This window comes from Brachyhypopomus gauderio, chromosome 8, assembly GCF_052324685.1.
Source record: "Brachyhypopomus gauderio isolate BG-103 chromosome 8, BGAUD_0.2, whole genome shotgun sequence".
Taxonomy (NCBI): Eukaryota; Metazoa; Chordata; class Actinopteri; order Gymnotiformes; family Hypopomidae; genus Brachyhypopomus; species Brachyhypopomus gauderio.
In genome coordinates, this window is record NC_135218.1 from 23,879,950 (window position 1) to 23,901,468 (window position 21,519).

The 21,519-nt window shown below is 42.7% G+C and overlaps 5 long non-coding RNA genes across 6 annotated transcripts; 2 read left to right on the plus strand and 3 right to left on the minus strand.

Annotated features, from left to right (window-relative positions):
- Positions 1-339: 339 nt before the first annotated feature.
- Positions 340-2,352, minus strand: LOC143521085 (uncharacterized). Of its 2 annotated transcripts, XR_013132629.1 has the most exons (3): positions 1,327-2,352; positions 662-788; positions 340-444 (listed from the first exon to the last, which is right to left on the minus strand). It is a non-coding gene; the product is annotated as an uncharacterized LOC143521085 (long non-coding RNA). The 2 variants fall into 2 exon arrangements; XR_013132628.1 differs by having other exon boundaries at positions 662-2,352.
- Positions 2,353-6,504: 4,152 nt separating this feature from the next.
- Positions 6,505-7,563, plus strand: LOC143521086 (uncharacterized). The gene is made up of 2 exons (XR_013132630.1): positions 6,505-6,731; positions 6,985-7,563. It is a non-coding gene; the product is annotated as an uncharacterized LOC143521086 (long non-coding RNA).
- A 2,392-nt stretch (positions 7,564-9,955) lies between these two features.
- On the minus strand, positions 9,956-12,411 carry LOC143521087 (uncharacterized). The gene is made up of 3 exons (XR_013132631.1): positions 11,386-12,411; positions 10,719-10,845; positions 9,956-10,503 (listed from the first exon to the last, which is right to left on the minus strand). It is a non-coding gene; the product is annotated as an uncharacterized LOC143521087 (long non-coding RNA).
- A 3,215-nt stretch (positions 12,412-15,626) lies between these two features.
- Positions 15,627-17,356, plus strand: LOC143521088 (uncharacterized). The gene is made up of 3 exons (XR_013132632.1): positions 15,627-15,730; positions 16,280-16,561; positions 16,815-17,356. It is a non-coding gene; the product is annotated as an uncharacterized LOC143521088 (long non-coding RNA).
- Positions 17,357-20,210: 2,854 nt separating this feature from the next.
- On the minus strand, positions 20,211-21,504 carry LOC143521089 (uncharacterized). Its single transcript, XR_013132633.1, has 3 exons — positions 21,214-21,504; positions 20,547-20,673; positions 20,211-20,331 (listed from the first exon to the last, which is right to left on the minus strand). It is a non-coding gene; the product is annotated as an uncharacterized LOC143521089 (long non-coding RNA).
- Positions 21,505-21,519: the final 15 nt, after the last annotated feature.

The window sequence follows — 21,519 nt, forward strand, 5'->3', positions numbered from 1 at the left end:
TAGGAAGAAACCTCGGGAGGTCCAAGACTCAAAAGGGAACCCATCCTCCATTGGGCGGCCCGCTAGCAGAAGTCTGTATTTATAATCCAAATGTAGTTCTATAGTTATAGTTCTAATTCCAGGCCAAGCAGTCACAGTCCCTTCAGTGCAGATGGTGAACCTCAGATAGGAGTTGGCATCAGCGCGTACTCTGTGGCAATGGCACATCCAACCAAAATGAAGTTCATAAAATGTGTTTATTATTATTATGAAATGCCATAATATTTATAATCTCTCTAGGGCACAGGTTCGTTTACTACCCTTTCTGTAACGTACTAATCAGGCAGACAAGGATCCAAGTGCGGATCATAGCCGTCTTTATTGAAACAATGATCACAGAGCTATCAAACAGGTGAGGGTGCCATCTAGTTGCAGGCTCCATTGAATCCCCTATGGTTCTTTGGCCTAAAGAGAGAGAGGAGAAAAAGACAGGAGAAAATGATTATTATGAGTATTGATGTGATATGAATTTTAACTTGTTGCACATCCTTGGTTGTTTTTTATACGTGTAATGAGTGTATACGTATCCAGTAAGTGTTCTCTAATACTGTGTATTCACCCACTATGGGATATGTATATGGGTAGACAAAACTGAGTTGTCATGTGTGAGGAGTAAACTTACATCACTCTGCAGGCACATTTTGAGGCAGACCAGTTTATCAGAACCAAACAGGGCAAGACTAGGCTGAGAGCAGATGTTGTTCCCACCATTTTTGTGCATCGCCCCGCACTCAGAAAGAGGAAGCCCCCTGCACAATACGAAGTGACAGAAAGAAGAAACAGTTAACAGATAATAGTCAACAGAATAACAAAACCTACAAACACTTGATCTATAAATTACACTGTTGTGTACTATTTAGAAGTCTTAAATATGCATTCTAATCAATATCAGCAGTGATGTATCACAAGAATGGCTCTCCTTATTGTGCGTTAGCTTAACGTTAGCTGGTACTCCAAAATGGATATCCTCATTTCACCTCCTTGACCCAACACACTCTACAATCACACTCAAATGTTATATTTAACCAATACTTAGCTACCCCGCAAAAACATCGCGTTTAGGTGAAATGGCATTAAGAGAGGAATTTACAATTAATAAGCTGTCAGTCGTTAATCTGAAATTTCGCTAAATGTATTCGCGTTGTCTTAGCATAGATTTAGTTCCCAAAATCTGCTTATTAAGAGGTGGATAATTCACTAAAATGCTTTAATGCACATTTTAAAGCACATGTTAATTTGATTCTGATGTCCTTATAATACAAAATCTGATTTTTTAAGCGTACTAACCTGTAAAAGTGTATCACAGATGGTCCACTGCTCCAGCTTGACTGCGCTGCTCGTATTTGCTGTAATCAAACGGGTCCGTTGGAGTGAACGGAGACGGCGCGACTCTCTCTCTCTATATGGTTCTGGTTCAGAGGGACTAGGCAGGGGACGAGGTCTAGGAGGAGAGCGGAGGTCGGTACACGGGGAAGGCAGTAACACGGAGAGACCGCTCGGTACGTGGCATGGCACCAATACTTAACAAGAAGAGTGAGGGGGAAGATTAAATAGTTGCGATGGGGAGGCGCGATGAGCGGCAGGTGAACCGCATCTACACGGAGATCATGTGCGGTTCCTCACACTTTCACTTCAGCGCTTGAACCATTTTCGCCATATGCTCCTCCACCATCGTCCCAGAGTTCTCTTCTCAGAGCCCTCAGCTCTCTTTATCTTTTCATTCTCCTTCATCTTTTGCTTAAGTTCTTCTACTTCCCTCAGTCTTGCCTTTTCGTTTTCCTGGTAGAAGAAGATCTCGTGCCTAAGCTTGATCTTCTCAAGCTCCTCCCTCACTGTGTATTCAGCCATCCTTCTCATCTCATTTATACACTCCTCCTCCATTAGCTTCCTCTCCTCTTCAACGACCCTCTTTTCATCCTCCAGTTCCTTAAGTCTGTTCTTCATTTCTTCTCTCTCTCTTGCCCACTCATTTTCCATCTTCTTGTACTCACTGACCATCTCTCTGTTTTTTATCATCTCTGTGTCTATTTGATCTGTGGCTTTCTTAATCCTGGATATCATATTCTCAGTTCTCATATTAAACATCTCCTCCTGTTCACTCAGCATCTGTGTGTAATCCATTGTTTGTTCCTGTCCACTTCTCAGAATTTGATTTTCCATCTCAGTCTGTATACTGCAGTCCAGCTTCTTTCTTATCACACTCTCCACTGTCCACTGCTGTGTTAATTTGTTCAATGTTCAGCTGTGATGCTGTACAATGTCTCGTCTTTCTCAACAAATATCTTACTGGTGTGGACTGTCTTGCCGTGCGGCCTTATATACGTTCGGTTATGTTGTGTTATGTCGTTACTATAGAAACGGAATTCTACTAACTAACAACGTCATGTGGTGTGACGTCATTTAGATTATTCTATTCATAACGTCTAAGTCAGGGGTGCACAACATACGCCTCCGTTGCGGCCCGCCGGTTGATAAATAATTTGGCCCGCCTTCTGGCTTCGTGCCTGAATTTGAACGACGAACCAACAGTGTTGTTTTTTTGGGCTACGTTTTAGTTGGGCTACCGCGGGAGTAAGTAAACATTAAGAATCGATCGCGACATAATTTGTCTCCATTTTACACAACTCGCCCCCCCCCACTCCCGCTCAACAATCTAAATTCGCGCCCTTCAAGCAGCTTTACATTTCATTTCTGGCCCGGCTCCTCCTTCAAGTTGTGCATCCCTGGTCTAAGTAATAAATGTATTCCCTTTAATAATAAGTTCATTATTATACATTTATTTTTTTAAGAAAAAAAGAAAAAAATATGCAGAAGTACCGCAATAAACCGCAGCATAATTACATTTGAGACTGTTCGTATCTACTGCCATTAGAAATAATTCTACTTTAAATAATACATTTAAATAAAGGAGTAATGAGATGGAATTGAATGAATTACATTAGAAAAAGAGGACCCTGGCAGCAAAGTAGATACCGGTCAAGTTTTTTATTTAAAAATAAGGGAAATTTTCCACTGGTCGCTGCGATCATTCCCACCAGCCCAATCAAGGTCCAGGACCCCTTATATTTTACACGACGTATTCACTTTTTTGATAGAAACACCTTCTCTCTCATTACATTCATCCATCTCTGATTCGTTTTTCGGGTTTGTTGTTCCCGCTGTCAGCGCTAATCTCACGAGAACTTTTACTCGTGCTACTGTTGGTTGACACTCTCGCGAGACTAGCGACATAATTCAGTTTGGAGAGGCACTTGAATGCTTTTAAGATATATATTATAGTACAATACGGGAATTTACGGGAAAATATTAATACGGCAGGACGACGGTAAAGAGAGGGTAAAATATGGTAGTTTCCCGGCCAAAACGGGAGACTTGACAGGTATGGATTTGGGATTAAAAGAAGCAGCTTCTTTTTCGTCCTCAAAACAGAAAATCAGGCCAGCACTATTGACTACAGTTGAATTTAAAAACAAGGGTAAAATCAAACTATTAAAAATAAGTTTAAAGAATTTATTTCCAGATGTATGTCCAGAAGTGATGGACGCGAGACTGGGAGAGTCTCTAGACCCTTAGACTGCTCCATCTTTATGGCAATGTGGACAGGGATATAATGTGGCATTAGTATGCACTGTAAGCCCGGATAAGATGAGTTTACTTAAAAATATGAGTAAACCAGTTGCCTTAAAAATTTGTACAAAGTAATGTACAATGAAAACATAAGTTGGTATTACTTAAAACTAGTGGTGGGCCGTTAACGGCGGTCGTTAATTTGATACTCTTATCGGGCGATATAAAAATTATCGCCGTTAATCTATTCTTAGTTGGGTTGGGAGCTGGGTCAAAATGGGTAAGCAAACTATGATGACTTTCAACTTGATAGTTCAGCTCGGCTGTATTCCTAACCAAATTGCACAGTAGGGGCGAGAACGAGTTTTCAAACCTGTCAATTACAAATCGTTCGTGTGTTTACATGGATGCAGCCACGAAGTCGCCAGATTTGCTTCATGGAAAATTCATTTTTATGAACGTAAAGTGTTACCGGAGCGGAGCTCGGAGCGGTCGTTTTCTGCATGGTCCTAGCGCTAGATTCGTCACTATTTAAATATTTCTTTTTAACTGTTAAAACTGCAGAGGACCAAAACCGGCTTTTGAAAAAGTCCCCCCCAAATTACGTCCGTGAAGTTAAATGTACTAAATGTTGGCTTACATTTCAAATATCATGTTTAGCTGAATAAACATGTTATCAACCCCTTTTAATGTACAGTATGTAGGCTTACAAATTCATGTTTAACTGAATAAACCGTTGAACACGAGTAACCTACATTTTATTGAGCATGTTTTTTTTTCTTCAAGTATCAAAGTAGAACAGCTTCCTCAAGCAGTCATTGATGCATTTTGGAAACAGGAGATGAGCCCCTGGTCTGTATTAAGAAACCCTATCTCAAAAACGGACTTTTAGTCATTACTTGGGTAGCACGCATATGAGCCATTTTAATATAGATTAATCTATTAATTTGAAGATTTCAGTGAGATTAATCTAGATTAAAAAAATTAAAACATACTTAAAACATAAAGTTGTTTTGCCTAAAGGGATAAGTTGGGTTTACTAAAAAATGTAAGTAATGTGCAATGAAAATGTAAGTCAGTAATACTTAAAATATAAAGTTGGTTTGCATCAAGGGTACAATGATTGAACTTTTCTGTACTTGTTATCCTAATTGCTTTACCCATTAATTCTACTTACATTTACGGCATTTGGCAGACACCCTTATCCAGAGCGATTTACATTTGTATCTCATTTTTATAAAGTGAGCAATTGAGGGTTAAGGGCCTTGCTCAAGGGAACCTCAGTCATGGCCTCAGGTCTGGGAATCGAACCCACGACCCTCTGGTCACAAGACCAGTTCCCTAACCACCAGGCCATGACTGACTACTTAGTATCTTGAGTTCAAGAAATAAAATATTGATTTATATTTTATTTTCTTTTTAACTTTGATTACAAATATTTAGTGAAAAACAAAGACAAAATACTTTGTCTTATTTCTGTTCAGTAGTATTTACTTAAACTTACTTATACATTACAGTAATTTACATTAACCACTTAGACACTGAGAAAATGACTTCTCTAAACTACTACTGGTATACTAAAGACATTCTAGTCTTTCTCTTTTACTAGTAAGTAAAAGAGAACATGCTCATGAATTGTAGGCCATAATGTGGACACCACAAACAGCACACAAGAGCAAAAACAAAGACAGAAACATGGAGTTTCACACTACAAGCTGATTTTTAAAAGTCTGAAGTAAACAGCCTAGGCTACCGAATAAAACGCAGCAGGTTAAAAAATCGACCGCATTGGTTAAAACAAACTGCAACTCGGACTTGTGTTTTGCCTATATGTGTCTGCCTGGCCTGACTACAAACAGCAATCTAACAAAATGGCGGAAAAGTGTTCAACAATAAAGTTTTTTGACCAGTTGAAAACATTTAATTTTCAGTTCATTAAACTTAAAATTGTTAGTAAATTTCAGTGTGTGCAAATATGAGTACAATATACTTAGTTTTGATAGTAATGCAATAAAATATGCATTAAATATTTATGTACATTGAAATTAAACAGTTGAGTAGATATAAAATCCGGGTTTACAGTGTGGACGAGGCTTTTCCAGTTCGTGACTACCTGTATTAATAAGTGACACAGCTGCTGTATGTTTTCGTAGTCCGGCCCGGATTTTCTGGGACAAGTTGTTTTTTTTTCTGATCTCCGCTGCATACCGTCAGCCCGCATCAGCTGGCCCATCCATGGCCCGGTCCAACTCGTTCATGTGTTTACAGGCTCAGTCCGCGTCCGCGCTGAGCAGGTTAGTCTGACTGGAGCGGGGGAGGTAATAACACCGTTAAACAGCAGCGTGACTACGGCCGGGGCCGCAGTGCGCGGCAACGGCTCCTTCACGGGCCGAGTTAAACCACCGGCGGCCCACTAACCCATTGGCCCACCCATTGGTAGTAATGTATGCCAGTCCGCCCCTGGGCTCCATTCCACCATAATGAGACTTAAGCATTGGCTTTATACACAGTACTGATACGCACAATACACACAACGCTGACTTGTGTGTAAAACCACCAGGCCCATGTCATAAAACACAAACCAAAGCTCTAGTTATTCATTCAGAATATTGGACCTTAATTCAAGATCATGCACATATAAATCTGAATTCTTCAAATGCAGCGCTAGATAAATGAGGAGAAGCCCGTGTTAAAGGCCGATAATGGTGTTTCCATGTGGCAGAACACCTTCGTGCAGCTGCTATAGCACCTCGGACGGCACCTCCTGTAACAGGGCCGCGTGCCGCCGTGTTCGCATACACAAACACAGCTCGCTGTCACTCAGCATAGCATCGTCTCTGCAGGTCTTTTTGGCCATGGAACATTTCTCCAACATCGCAATGGAAGAATGACAGCAGGAAGCAGCAGCGATAAGGGAAGAACTAGTAAAGGTCAAAGGTCAGCTGAAAATCGAGAAATGTGTGCATCTTTCTTAAAGCTCTACACCCACAGTGAAGGGACTGGATGCTCCTGAAGGAACTCAGAAACACGCCACTATCCAGGTGCTCCTCAACCCTGCCAGGACCCTGAAGGTCAAACACTGGGACCTTCTCACATGCGGTCTACGGTCACCCGCTAACTTCAACGTGAGCACTGCAGGATGCAGACAGCCTGTGTCGGGCGCACTCGCACCTGGGATGGTGTTTGGGGACCGGCTGAGGGGCCTGGGGGGGCTTCCAGGTGCCCCTGCAGCAGGGACTCAGCACTGGGGAGAGGGGGAGGATGATGAAGGATTAATGTGATAAGTCATTACAGCAATACTGCAGATATCTGTTGTTTATTGTGTGTGTGTGCGTGTGTGTGTGTGTGTGTGTGTGTGCGGTTTTTAACTCCCTCCAGGCGTTTGAGCACCTGCTACAGTTGGAGCTGGTCAGGCCTGTGGATGGAGGTGTGGTGAGGGTGCAGAAGGAGTTTGGGCTGGTGTGTCTGATGCTGGACCACACCCAGGTGATGGAGGCCCTGCAGAGATACCCCCAGTGCCCCACAGACGTCAAGCAGTGGGCGGCCTCCGCCTTCGGGTGATCCCTTCCCCACTCCAACGCTCTTAACAAGCTTCCAGCGCACCAGGGTTGGGGATGCTTTGGGATACAAGGACCTGTATCTCCCAAACAACGTTTTTGATAGTATTTTTGATAATAAAGAGGAATGTTTTGTACATACGAGTTATTTAACATGATGCCTGTGTTTCTGAAGCAGTGGATGTGGATTCAACACGCGCTAGGGTTCACATGAGGGTGAGGGTGCGTGTATGAGTGTGTGAGTAAGTGTGTGTGTGAGAGCGAGTATCACAGGGTGTGAGTGACGGTGTGAGAGTGGAAAGATGAAAGCAGACTGGTAAAATCAGAAACTAAAAATGGAAAAACTAAAACTGCTTCAAAATGTTTGACAAAACAATAAAGCTGATTTGATAAGTCTTTGCTTTAGCTGGATTTATTAACCATGCCTGCTCTACAAGTTTCATTTCAACTGGTTTGGAGAATAAAATCCTCCCCAGAATTTTGATCTAACTATTAATTTTGATCAAATGGGGGGGCAGTCATGGTCCTGTGGTAGTGAACTGGTCTTGTGACCGGAGGGTCGTGGGTTCGATTCCCAGACCTGAGGCCATGACTGAGGTGCCCTTGAGCAAGACACCTAACCCCAACTGCTCCCCGGGTGCCGGGCTAGGGCTGCCCACCGCTCTGGGCATGTGTGATATCCACAGCCCCCTAGTAATCACTAGTGTGTGTGTGGTCTAACTGCACAGATGGGTAAAAAGCAGAGGACAAATCGATTGTGGTGAAAAATCACAATTGACAAAATATGGCACATTTACAAACCAAGAGGCATACAGAACTAGTTAAATCCACTGGTAGGTACAAAATTGTGGCACAACCTTTTGGGCCTAAACCCATACAGCTCCAGTTCCAGCTCTAATCTTGATCTCCAGGGTGGATTTCCTAGTGTAACGTGTGAGATGCCGCCTTTTGTTTGTCTGACGGGCTGCAAAAGTACCGAGCAAGGCCACGAGGCTGCCGACACGCACGATAAACCGGGTGAGTTGTGGCCCTCCTGGAGATCCCGTCAGGGTTTTACAGGAGTTTACGGGCACATTCTCCCGTTAAGGTCCCGTGGCCTCGGTACAAGTGGACCGTACCCGACTGACCTCAGGTTTATTGAGACTGTGGCCTTTAGCAGTCACGCCGCAAAGCTGAGCCCATCTTTAAACGCCCAGCCAATGCCCTAGTTAAGAATTACGGCATCTTTCTTAGGCACAGGCCAAAATATATTTTTTATTATGCGTTAGGTATACTTTTAATAAGGCATAACTGGCATTAAGGTTAAAAATAGCTGCTCCGTTTAAAACGTGGAGTCAAAACAGTTTATGTAAAGCTGAGAACAAATGCACGGCGAGGATGTGCCTGCAATAGTGCGTCTGAAAACGACAAATATTTGTGAGGACGAGTGTGCTGTTGTGTTGACAGATGTGCAGAAGACTCGTGAGAAACACACGGGGCAGTGGGGGAAACTTTCGACAAACCCTGCAGTGCACTGCGGACGTCCTGGCCAGCCCATCTCCACGTGTACTGTGCGTTTGGACTCTGCTCTTTCTCGCTATGCATTATGAGTGTAAATATTATTCTGGATGTGCTGACAGTATGATCTGATCTGCCCCCCCACCCTCCCCCGTAGCGACTCGTAAATAACCGTGTTTCTCAGGTCAAACCATAGCGGAGGGGGTCACGTATGCCGGCTGATGCAAGAGAAATTGAAGAACGATGAGATGTGGTGAGAAGCCGAAAATACCAAAGGCGAGGCGGCGGAACTGCGTGACCCTCCCCGTGTGGCCGGTGCACGTGCATCTCACGCTCCTCACGTGGGTCACGTGGCCCTCTGATACTTCTGACCGACAGCAGGTCCTGTCTGAAAGGTCTGCTCCTAAAGATGGCACAAAAATAACATGCAATCTAGACTGGTACCAATGTTTACAGCATAGCTCACTCAGGGAAGTGTTGGTGTGGTATGGACATACTGCTGCACAACAAAGAAGGCAAGAAATACCTTTTTGGGACTAGTTTTAAAGAAAATCTTTTAAAATGTACAGAAAAAAAAACTTTTTTTCTAAAACTTGTTTCTTTGCTGGAAAAAATCAGAATGGGCTCCATCAGGGGCGGACTGGGGAGAAAAAGTGGCCCGGGAGTTCCTGACAGACTGGCCCACTATATTATATATATATATATATATATATATATATATATATATACACTGTATATGAATCTATACATGGCACGTAGTGTATATGTCAGCTTTTATTGTCATATGGACAATATTCCTTCCAGCAATAATATGATTACAAAGCCACATAGTGGCATATCAAAATAACTAACAAGCTTAACAACTTGACCCAGACAAAATACAGGGAAAAACAACTGGAAAGCTACTGAAACCTACATTGTTCACTCAGTGAGTAAAACCTCTGCAGCTTTTCTTTTTCTCTCTCAGCTTTTCAGTGCCACCTTTACGTTTCGTAGTTTGTTTAGACCCAACCAAGGACCAGGACCCATTATATTTTACACGACGTCTTCACTTTTTTGATAAAAACACCTTCTCTCTCGTTACATTCATCCATCTCTGATTCGTTTTTCGGGTTTGTTGTTCCCGCTGTCAGCGCTAATCTCGCGAGAACTGACACTCGGGCTACTGCAGGTTGACACTCTCGCGAGGCTATAGCGACATAATTCATTTTTGAGAGGCACTTGAATGCTTTAAAAACATTATTATATCATAATGATTGTAACATGGTCAAGTCAAATTTATTTATATAGCGCTTTTTACAAGACATCACAAAGCAGCTTTACAATTGTATGTGTCCAGATCCCTAATGAGCGACAGAGACGACAGTGGCGAGGAAAAACTCCCTATGATGGTGGAGATTAGGAAGAAACCTCGGGAGGTCCAAGACTCAAAAGGGAACCCATCCTCCATTGGGCGGCCCGCTAGCAGAAGTCTGTATTTATAATCCAAATGTAGTTCTATAGTTATAGTTCTAATTCCAGGCCAAGCAGTCACAGTCCCTTCAGTGCAGATGGTGAACCTCAGATAGGAGTTGGCATCAGCGCGTACTCTGTGGCAATGGCACATCCAACCAAAATGAAGTTCATAAAATGTGTTTATTATTATTATGAAATGCCATAATATTTATAATCTCTCTAGGGCACAGGTTCGTTTACTACCCTTTCTGTAACGTACTAATCAGGCAGACAAGGATCCAAGTGCGGATCATAGCCATCTTTATTGAAACAATGATCACAGAGCTATCAAACAGGTGAGGGTGCCATCTAGTTGCAGGCTCCATTGAATCCCCTATGGTTCTTTGGCCTAAAGAGAGAGGAGAAAAAGACAGGAGAAAATGATTATTATGAGTATTGATGTGATATGAATTTGAACTTGTTGCACATCCTTGGTTGTTTTTTATACGTGTAATGAGTGTATACGTATCCAGTAAGTGTTCTCTAATACTGTGTATTCACCCACTATGGGATATGTATATGGGTAGACAAAACTGAGTTGTCATGTGTGAGGAGTAAACTTACATCATTCTGCAGGCACATTTTGAGGCAGACCAGTTCATCAGAACCAAACAGGGCAAGACTAGGCTGAGAGCAGATGTTGTTCCCACCATTTTTGTGCATCGCCCCGCACTCAGAAAGAGGAAGCTCCCTGCACAATACGAAATGACAAAGAAGAAACAGTTAACAGATAATAGTCAACAGAATAACAAAACCTACAAACACTTGATCTATAAATTACACTGTTGTGTACTATTTAGAAGTCTTAAATATGCATTCTAATCAATATCAACAGTGATGTATCACAAGAATGGCTCTCCTCCTTATTGTGCGTTAGCTTAACGTTAGCTGGTACTCCAAAATGGATATCCTCATTTCACCTCCTCGACCCAACGCACTCTACAATCACACTCAAATGTTATATTTAACCAATACTTAGCTACCCCGCAAAAACATCGCGTTTTAGGTGAAATGGCATTAAGAGAGGAATTTACAATTAATAAGCTGTCAGTCGTTAATCTGAAATTTCGCTAAATGTATTCGCGTTGTCTTAGCATAGATTTAGTTCCCAAAATCTGCTTATTAAGAGGTGGATAATTCACTAAAATGCTTTAATGCACATTTTAAAGCACATGTTAATTTGATTCTGATGTCCTTATAATACAAAATCTGATTTTTTAAGCGTACTAACCTGTAAAAGTGTATCACAGATGGTCCACTGCTCCAGCTTGACTGCGCTGCTCGTATTTGCTGTAATCAAACGGGTCCGTTGGAGTGAACGGAGACGGCGCGACTCTCTCTCTCTATATGGTTCTGGTTCAGAGGGACTAGGCAGGGGACGAGGTCTAGGAGGAGAGCGGAGGTCGGTACACGGGGAAGGCAGTAACACGGAGAGACCGCTCGGTACGTGGCATGGCACCAATACTTAACAAGAAGAGTGAGGGGGAAGATTAAATAGTTGCGATGGGGAGGCGCGATGAGCGGCAGGTGAACCGCATCTACACGGAGATCATGTGCGGTTCCTCACACTTTCACTTCAGCGCTTGAACCATTTTCGCCATATGCTCCTCCACCATCGTCCCAGCGTTCTCTTCTCAGAGCCCTCAGCTCTCTTTATCTTTTCATTCTCCTTCATCTTTTGCTTAAGTTCTTCTACTTCCCTCAGTCTTGCCTTTTCGTTTTCCTGGTAGAAGAAGATCTCGTGCCTAAGCTTGATCTTCTCAAGCTCCTCCCTCACTGTGTATTCAGCCATCCTTCTCATCTCATTTATACACTCCTCCTCCATTAGCTTCCTCTCCTCTTCAACGACCCTCTTTTCATCCTCCAGTTCCTTAAGTCTGTTCTTCATTTCTTCTCTCTCTCTTGCCCACTCATTTTCCATCTTCTTGTACTCACTGACCATCTCTCTGTTTTTTATCATCTCTGTGTCTATTTGATCTGTGGCTTTCTTAATCCTGGATATCATATTCTCAGTTCTCATATTAAACATCTCCTCCTGTTCACTCAGCATCTGTGTGTAATCCATTGTTTGTTCCTGTCCACTTCTCAGAATTTGATTTTCCATCTCAGTCTGTATACTGCAGTCCAGCTTCTTTCTTATCACACTCTCCACTGTCCACTGCTGTGTTAATTTGTTCAATGTTCAGCTGTGATGCTGTACAATGTCTCGTCTTTCTCAACAAATATCTTACTGGTGTGGACTGTCTTGCCGTGCGGCCTTATATACGTTCGGTTATGTTGTGTTATGTCGTTACTATAGAAACGGAATTCTACTAACTAACAACGTCATGTGGTGTGACGTCATTTAGATTATTCTATTCATAACGTCTAAGTCAGGGGTGCACAACATACGCCTCCGTTGCGGCCCGCCGGTTGATAAATAATTTGGCCCGCCTTCTGGCTTCGTGCCTGAATTTGAACGACGAACCAACAGTGTTGTTTTTTTGGGCTACGTTTTAGTTGGGCTACCGCGGGAGTAAGTAAACATTAAGAATCGATCGCGACATAATTTGTCTCCATTTTACACAACTCGCCCCCCCCCCACTCCCGCTCAACAATCTAAATTCGCGCCCTTCAAGCAGCTTTACATTTCATTTCTGGCCCGGCTCCTCCTTCAAGTTGTGCATCCCTGGTCTAAGTAATAAATGTATTCCCTTTAATAATAAGTTCATTATTATACATTTATTTTTTTAAGAAAAAAAGAAAAAAATATGCAGAAGTACCGCAATAAACCGCAGCATAATTACATTTGAGACTGTTCGTATCTACTGCCATTAGAAATAATTCTACTTTAAATAATACATTTAAATAAAGGAGTAATGAGATGGAATTGAATGAATTACATTAGAAAAAGAGGACCCTGGCAGCAAAGTAGATACCGGTCAAGTTTTTTATTTAAAAATAAGGGAAATTTTCCACTGGTCGCTGCGATCATTCCCACCAGCCCAATCAAGGTCCAGGACCCCTTATATTTTACACGACGTCTTCACTTTTTTGATAGAAACACCTTCTCTCTCATTACATTCATCCATCTCTGATTCGTTTTTCGGGTTTGTTGTTCCCGCTGTCAGCGCTAATCTCACGAGAACTTTTACTCGTGCTACTGTTGGTTGACACTCTCGCGAGACTAGCGACATAATTCAGTTTGGAGAGGCACTTGAATGCTTTTAAGATATATATTATAGTACAATACGGGAATTTACGGGAAAATATTAATACGGCAGGACGACGGTAAAGAGAGGGTAAAATATGGTAGTTTCCCGGCCAAAACGGGAGACTTGACAGGTATGGATTTGGGATTAAAAGAAGCAGCTTCTTTTTCGTCCTCAAAACAGAAAATCAGGCCAGCACTATTGACTACAGTTGAATTTAAAAACAAGGGTAAAATCAAACTATTAAAAATAAGTTTAAAGAATTTATTTCCAGATGTATGTCCAGAAGTGATGGACGCGAGACTGGGAGAGTCTCTAGACCCTTAGACTGCTCCATCTTTATGGCAATGTGGACAGGGATATAATGTGGCATTAGTATGCACTGTAAGCCCGGATAAGATGAGTTTACTTAAAAATATGAGTAAACCAGTTGCCTTAAAAATTTGTACAAAGTAATGTACAATGAAAACATAAGTTGGTATTACTTAAAACTAGTGGTGGGCCGTTAACGGCGGTCGTTAATTTGATACTCTTATCGGGCGATATAAAAATTATCGCCGTTAATCTATTCTTAGTTGGGTTGGGAGCTGGGTCAAAATGGGTAAGCAAACTATGATGACTTTCAACTTGATAGTTCAGCTCGGCTGTATTCCTAACCAAATTGCACAGTAGGGGCGAGAACGAGTTTTCAAACCTGTCAATTACAAATCGTTCGTGTGTTTACATGGATGCAGCCACGAAGTCGCCAGATTTGCTTCATGGAAAATTCATTTTTATGAACGTAAAGTGTTACCGGAGCGGAGCTCGGAGCGGTCGTTTTCTGCATGGTCCTAGCGCTAGATTCGTCGCTATTTAAATATTTCTTTTTAACTGTTAAAACTGCAGAGGACCAAAACCGGCTTTTGAAAAAGTCCCCCCCAAATTACGTCCGTGAAGTTAAATGTACTAAATGTTGGCTTACATTTCAAATATCATGTTTAGCTGAATAAACATGTTATCAACCCCTTTTAATGTACAGTATGTAGGCTTACAAATTCATGTTTAACTGAATAAACCGTTGAACACGAGTAACCTACATTTTATTGAGCATGTTTTTTTTCTTCAAGTATCAAAGTAGAACAGCTTCCTCAAGCAGTCATTGATGCATTTTGGAAACAGGAGATGAGCCCCTGGTCTGTATTAAGAAACCCTATCTCAAAAACGGACTTTTAGTCATTACTTGGGTAGCACGCATATGAGCCATTTTAATATAGATTAATCTATTAATTTGAAGATTTCAGTGAGATTAATCTAGATTAAAAAAATTAAAACATACTTAAAACATAAAGTTGTTTTGCCTAAAGGGATAAGTTGGGTTTACTAAAAAATGTAAGTAATGTGCAATGAAAATGTAAGTCAGTAATACTTAAAATATAAAGTTGGTTTGCATCAAGGGTACAATGATTGAACTTTTCTGTACTTGTTATCCTAATTGCTTTACCCATTAATTCTACTTACATTTACGGCATTTGGCAGACAGATTACAAATATTTAGTGAAAAAGAAAGACAAAATACTTTGTCTTATTTCTGTTCAGTAGTATTTACTTAAACTTACTTATACATTACAGTAATTTACATTAACCACTTAGACACTGAGAAAATGACTTCTCTAAACTACTACTGGTATACTAAAGACATTCTAGTCTTTCTCTTTTACTAGTAAGTAAAAGAGAACATGCTCATGAATTGTAGGCCATAATGTGGACACCACAAACAGCACACAAGAGCAAAAACAAAGACAGAAACATGGAGTTTCACACTACAAGCTGATTTTTAAAAGTCTGAAGTAAACAGCCTAGGCTACCGAATAAAACGCAGCAGGTTAAAAAATCGACCGCATTGGTTAAAACAAACTGCAACTCGGACTTGTGTTTTGCCTATATGTGTCTGCCTGGCCTGACTACAAACAGCAATCTAACAAAATGGCGGAAAAGTGTTCAACAATAAAGTTTTTTGACCAGTTGAAAACATTTAATTTTCAGTTCATTAAACTTAAAATTGTTAGTAAATTTCAGTGTGTGCAAATATGAGTACAATATACTTAGTTTTGATAGTAATGCAATAAAATATGCATTAAATATTTATGTACATTGAAATTAAACAGTTGAGTAGATATAAAATCCGGGTTTACAGTGTGGACGAGGCTTTTCCAGTTCGTGACTACCTGTATTAATAAGTGACACAGCTGCTGTATGTTTTCGTAGTCCGGCCCGGATTTTCTGGGACAAGTTGTTTTTTTTTCTGATCTCCGCTGCATACCGTCAGCCCGCATCAGCTGGCCCATCCATGGCCCGGTCCAACTCGTTCATGTGTTTACAGGCTCAGTCCGCGTCCGCGCTGAGCAGGTTAGTCTGACTGGAGCGGGGGAGGTAATAACACCGTTAAACAGCAGCGTGACTACGGCCGGGGCCGCAGTGCGCGGCAACGGCTCCTTCACGGGCCGAGTTAAACCACCGGCGGCCCACTAACCCATTGGCCCACCCATTGGTAGTAATGTATGCCAGTCCGCCCCTGGGCTCCATTCCACCATAATGAGACTTAAGCATTGGCTTTATACACAGTACTGATACGCACAATACACACAACGCTGACTTGTGTGTAAAACCACCAGGCCCATGTCATAAAACACAAACCAAAGCTCTAGTTATTCATTCAGAATATTGGACCTTAATTCAAGATCATGCACATATAAATCTGAATTCTTCAAATGCAGCGCTAGATAAATGAGGAGAAGCCCGTGTTAAAGGCCGATAATGGTGTTTCCATGTGGCAGAACACCTTCGTGCAGCTGCTATAGCACCTCGGACGGCACCTCCTGTAACAGGGCCGCGTGCCGCCGTGTTCGCATACACAAACACAGCTCGCTGTCACTCAGCATAGCATCGTCTCTGCAGGTCTTTTTGGCCATGGGACATTTCTCCAACATCGCAATGGAAGAATGACAGCAGGAAGCAGCAGCGATAAGGGAAGAACTAGTAAAGGTCAAAGGTCAGCTGAAAATCGAGAAATGTGTGCATCTTTCTTAAAGCTCTACACCCACAGTGAAGGGACTGGATGCTCCTGAAGGAACTCAGAAACACGCCACTATCCAGGTGCTCCTCAACCCTGCCAGGACCCTGAAGGTCAAACACTGGGACCTTCTCACATGCGGTCTACGGTCACCCGCTAACTTCAACGTGAGCACTGCAGGATGCAGACAGCCTGTGTCGGGCGCACTCGCACCTGGGATGGTGTTTGGGGACCGGCTGAGGGGCCTGGGGGGGCTTCCAGGTGCCCCTGCAGCAGGGACTCAGCACTGGGGAGAGGGGGAGGATGATGAAGGATTAATGTGATAAGTCATTACAGCAATACTGCAGATATCTGTTGTTTATTGTGTGTGTGTGCGTGTGTGTGTGTGTGTGTGTGTGTGCGGTTTTTAACTCCCTCCAGGCGTTTGAGCACCTGCTACAGTTGGAGCTGGTCAGGCCTGTGGATGGAGGTGTGGTGAGGGTGCAGAAGGAGTTTGGGCTGGTGTGTCTGATGCTGGACCACACCCAGGTGATGGAGGCCCTGCAGAGATACCCCCAGTGCCCCACAGACGTCAAGCAGTGGGCGGCCTCCGCCTTCGGGTGATCCCTTCCCCACTCCAACGCTCTTAACAAGCTTCCAGCGCACCAGGGTTGGGGATGCTTTGGGATACAAGGACCTGTATCTCCCAAACAACGTTTTTGATAGTATTTTTGATAATAAAGAGGAATGTTTTGTACATACGAGTTATTTAACATGATGCCTGTGTTTCTGAAGCAGTGGATGTGGATTCAACACGCGCTAGGGTTCACATGAGGGTGAGGGTGCGTGTATGAGTGTGTGAGTAAGTGTGTGTGTGAGAGCGAGTATCACAGGGTGTGAGTGACGGTGTGAGAGTGGAAAGATGAAAGCAGACTGGTAAAATCAGAAACTAAAAATGGAAAAACTAAAACTGCTTCAAAATGTTTGACAAAACAATAAAGCTGATTTGATAAGTCTTTGCTTTAGCTGGATTTATTAACCATGCCTGCTCTACAAGTTTCATTTCAACTGGTTTGGAGAATAAAATCCTCCCCAGAATTTTGATCTAACTATTAATTTTGATCAAATGGGGGGGCAGTCATGGTCCTGTGGTAGTGAACTGGTCTTGTGACCGGAGGGTCGTGGGTTCGATTCCCAGACCTGAGGCCATGACTGAGGTGCCCTTGAGCAAGACACCTAACCCCAACTGCTCCCCGGGTGCCGGGCTAGGGCTGCCCACCGCTCTGGGCATGTGTGATATCCACAGCCCCCTAGTAATCACTAGTGTGTGTGTGGTCTAACTGCACAGATGGGTAAAAAGCAGAGGACAAATCGATTGTGGTGAAAAATCACAATTGACAAAATATGGCACATTTACAAACCAAGAGGCATACAGAACTAGTTAAATCCACTGGTAGGTACAAAATTGTGGCACAACCTTTTGGGCCTAAACCCATACAGCTCCAGTTCCAGCTCTAATCTTGATCTCCAGGGTGGATTTCCTAGTGTAACGTGTGAGATGCCGCCTTTTGTTTGTCTGACGGGCTGCAAAAGTACCGAGCAAGGCCACGAGGCTGCCGACACGCACGATAAACCGGGTGAGTTGTGGCCCTCCTGGAGATCCCGTCAGGGTTTTACAGGAGTTTACGGGCACATTCTCCCGTTAAGGTCCCGTGGCCTCGGTACAAGTGGACCGTACCCGACTGACCTCAGGTTTATTGAGACTGTGGCCTTTAGCAGTCACGCCGCAAAGCTGAGCCCATCTTTAAACGCCCAGCCAATGCCCTAGTTAAGAATTACGGCATCTTTCTTAGGCACAGGCCAAAATATATTTTTTATTATGCGTTAGGTATACTTTTAATAAGGCATAACTGGCATTAAGGTTAAAAATAGCTGCTCCGTTTAAAACGTGGAGTCAAAACAGTTTATGTAAAGCTGAGAACAAATGCACGGCGAGGATGTGCCTGCAATAGTGCGTCTGAAAACGACAAATATTTGTGAGGACGAGTGTGCTGTTGTGTTGACAGATGTGCAGAAGACTCGTGAGAAACACACGGGGCAGTGGGGGAAACTTTCGACAAACCCTGCAGTGCACTGCGGACGTCCTGGCCAGCCCATCTCCACGTGTACTGTGCGTTTGGACTCTGCTCTTTCTCGCTATGCATTATGAGTGTAAATATTATTCTGGATGTGCTGACAGTATGATCTGATCTGCCCCCCCACCCTCCCCCGTAGCGGCTCGTAAATAACCGTGTTTCTTAGGTCAAACCATAGCGGAGGGGGTCACGTATGCCGGCTGATGCAAGAGAAATTGAAGAACGATGAGATGTGGTGAGAAGCCGAAAATACCAAAGGCGAGGCGGCGGAACTGCGTGACCCTCCCCGTGTGGCCGGTGCACGTGCATCTCACGCTCCTCACGTGGGTCACGTGGCCCTCTGATACTTCTGACCGACAGCAGGTCCTGTCTGAAAGGTCTGCTCCTAAAGATGGCACAAAAATAACATGCAATCTAGACTGGTACCAATGTTTACAGCATAGCTCACTCAGGGAAGTGTTGGTGTGGTATGGACATACTGCTGCACAACAAAGAAGGCAAGAAATACCTTTTTGGGACTAGTTTTAAAGAAAATCTTTTAAAATGTACAGAAAAAAAAACTTTTTTTCTAAAACTTGTTTCTTTGCTGGAAAAAATCAGAATGGGCTCCATCAGGGGCGGACTGGGGAGAAAAAGTGGCCCGGGAGTTCCTGACAGACTGGCCCACTATATTATATATATATATATATATATATATATATACACTGTATATGAATCTATACATGGCACGTAGTGTATATGTCAGCTTTTATTGTCATATGGACAATATTCCTTCCAGCAATAATATGATTACAAAGCCACATAGTGGCATATCAAAATAACTAACAAGCTTAACAACTTGACCCAGACAAAATACAGGGAAAAACAACTGGAAAGCTACTGAAACCTACATTGTTCACTCAGTGAGTAAAACCTCTGCAGCTTTTCTTTTTCTCTCTCAGCTTTTCAGTGCCACCTTTACGTTTCGTAGTTTGTTTAGACCCAACCAAGGACCAGGACCCATTATATTTTACACGACGTCTTCACTTTTTTGATAAAAACACCTTCTCTCTCGTTACATTCATCCATCTCTGATTCGTTTTTCGGGTTTGTTGTTCCCGCTGTCAGCGCTAATCTCGCGAGAACTGACACTCGGGCTACTGCAGGTTGACACTCTCGCGAGGCTATAGCGACATAATTCATTTTTGAGAGGCACTTGAATGCTTTAAAAACATTATTATATCATAATGATTGTAACATGGTCAAGTCAAATTTATTTATATAGCGCTTTTTACAAGACATCACAAAGCAGCTTTACAATTGTATGTGTCCAGATCCCTAATGAGCGACAGAGACGACAGTGGCGAGGAAAAACTCCCTATGATGGTGGAGATTAGGAAGAAACCTCGGGAGGTCCAAGACTCAAAAGGGAACCCATCCTCCATTGGGCGGCCCGCTAGCAGAAGTCTGTATTTATAATCCAAATGTAGTTCTATAGTTATAGTTCTAATTCCAGGCCAAGCAGTCACAGTCCCTTCAGTGCAGATGGTGAACCTCAGATAGGAGTTGGCATCAGCGCGTACTCTGTGGCAATGGCACATCCAACCAAAATGAAGTTCATAAAATGTGTTTATTATTATTATTATTATGAAATGCCATAATATTTATAATCTCTCTAGGGCACAGGTTCGTTTACTACCCTTTCTGTAACGTACTAATCAGGCAGACAAGGATCCAAGTGCGGATCATAGCCATCTTTATTGAAACAATGATCACAGAGCTATCAAACAGGTGAGGGTGCCATCTAGTTGCAGGCTCCATTGAATCCCCTATGGTTCTTTGGCCTAAAGAGAGAGGAGAAAAAGACAGGAGAAAATGATTATTATGAGTATTGATGTGATATGAATTTGAACTTGTTGCACATCCTTGGTTGTTTTTTATACGTGTAATGAGTGTATACGTATCCAGTAAGTGTTCTCTAATACTGTGTATTCACCCACTATGGGATATGTATATGGGTAGACAAAACTGAGTTGTCATGTGTGAGGAGTAAACTTACATCATTCTGCAGGCACATTTTGAGGCAGACCAGTTCATCAGAACCAAACAGGGCAAGACTAGGCTGAGAGCAGATGTTGTTCCCACCATTTTTGTGCATCGCCCCGCACTCAGAAAGAGGAAGCTCCCTGCACAATACGAAATGACAAAGAAGAAACAGTTAACAGATAATAGTCAACAGAATAACAAAACCTACAAACACTTGATCTATAAATTACACTGTTGTGTACTATTTAGAAGTCTTAAATATGCATTCTAATCAATATCAACAGTGATGTATCACAAGAATGGCTCTCCTCCTTATTGTGCGTTAGCTTAACGTTAGCTGGTACTCCAAAATGGATATCCTCATTTCACCTCCTCGACCCAACGCACTCTACAATCACACTCAAATGTTATATTTAACCAATACTTAGCTACCCCGCAAAAACATCGCGTTTTAGGTGAAATGGCATTAAGAGAGGAATTTACAATTAATAAGCTGTCAGTCGTTAATCTGAAATTTCGCTAAATGTATTCGCGTTGTCTTAGCATAGATTTAGTTCCCAAAATCTGCTTATTAAGAGGTGGATAATTCACTAAAATGCTTTAATGCACATTTTAAAGCACATGTTAATTTGATTCTGATGTCCTTATAATACAAAATCTGATTTTTTAAGCGTACTAACCTGTAAAAGTGTATCACAGATGGTCCACTGCTCCAGCTTGACTGCGCTGCTCGTATTTGCTGTAATCAAACGGGTCCGTTGGAGTGAACGGAGACGGCGCGACTCTCTCTCTCTATATGGTTCTGGTTCAGAGGGACTAGGCAGGGGACGAGGTCTAGGAGGAGAGCGGAGGTCGGTACACGGGGAAGGCAGTAACACGGAGAGACCGCTCGGTACGTGGCATGGCACCAATACTTAACAAGAAGAGTGAGGGGGAAGATTAAATAGTTGCGATGGGGAGGCGCGATGAGCGGCAGGTGAACCGCA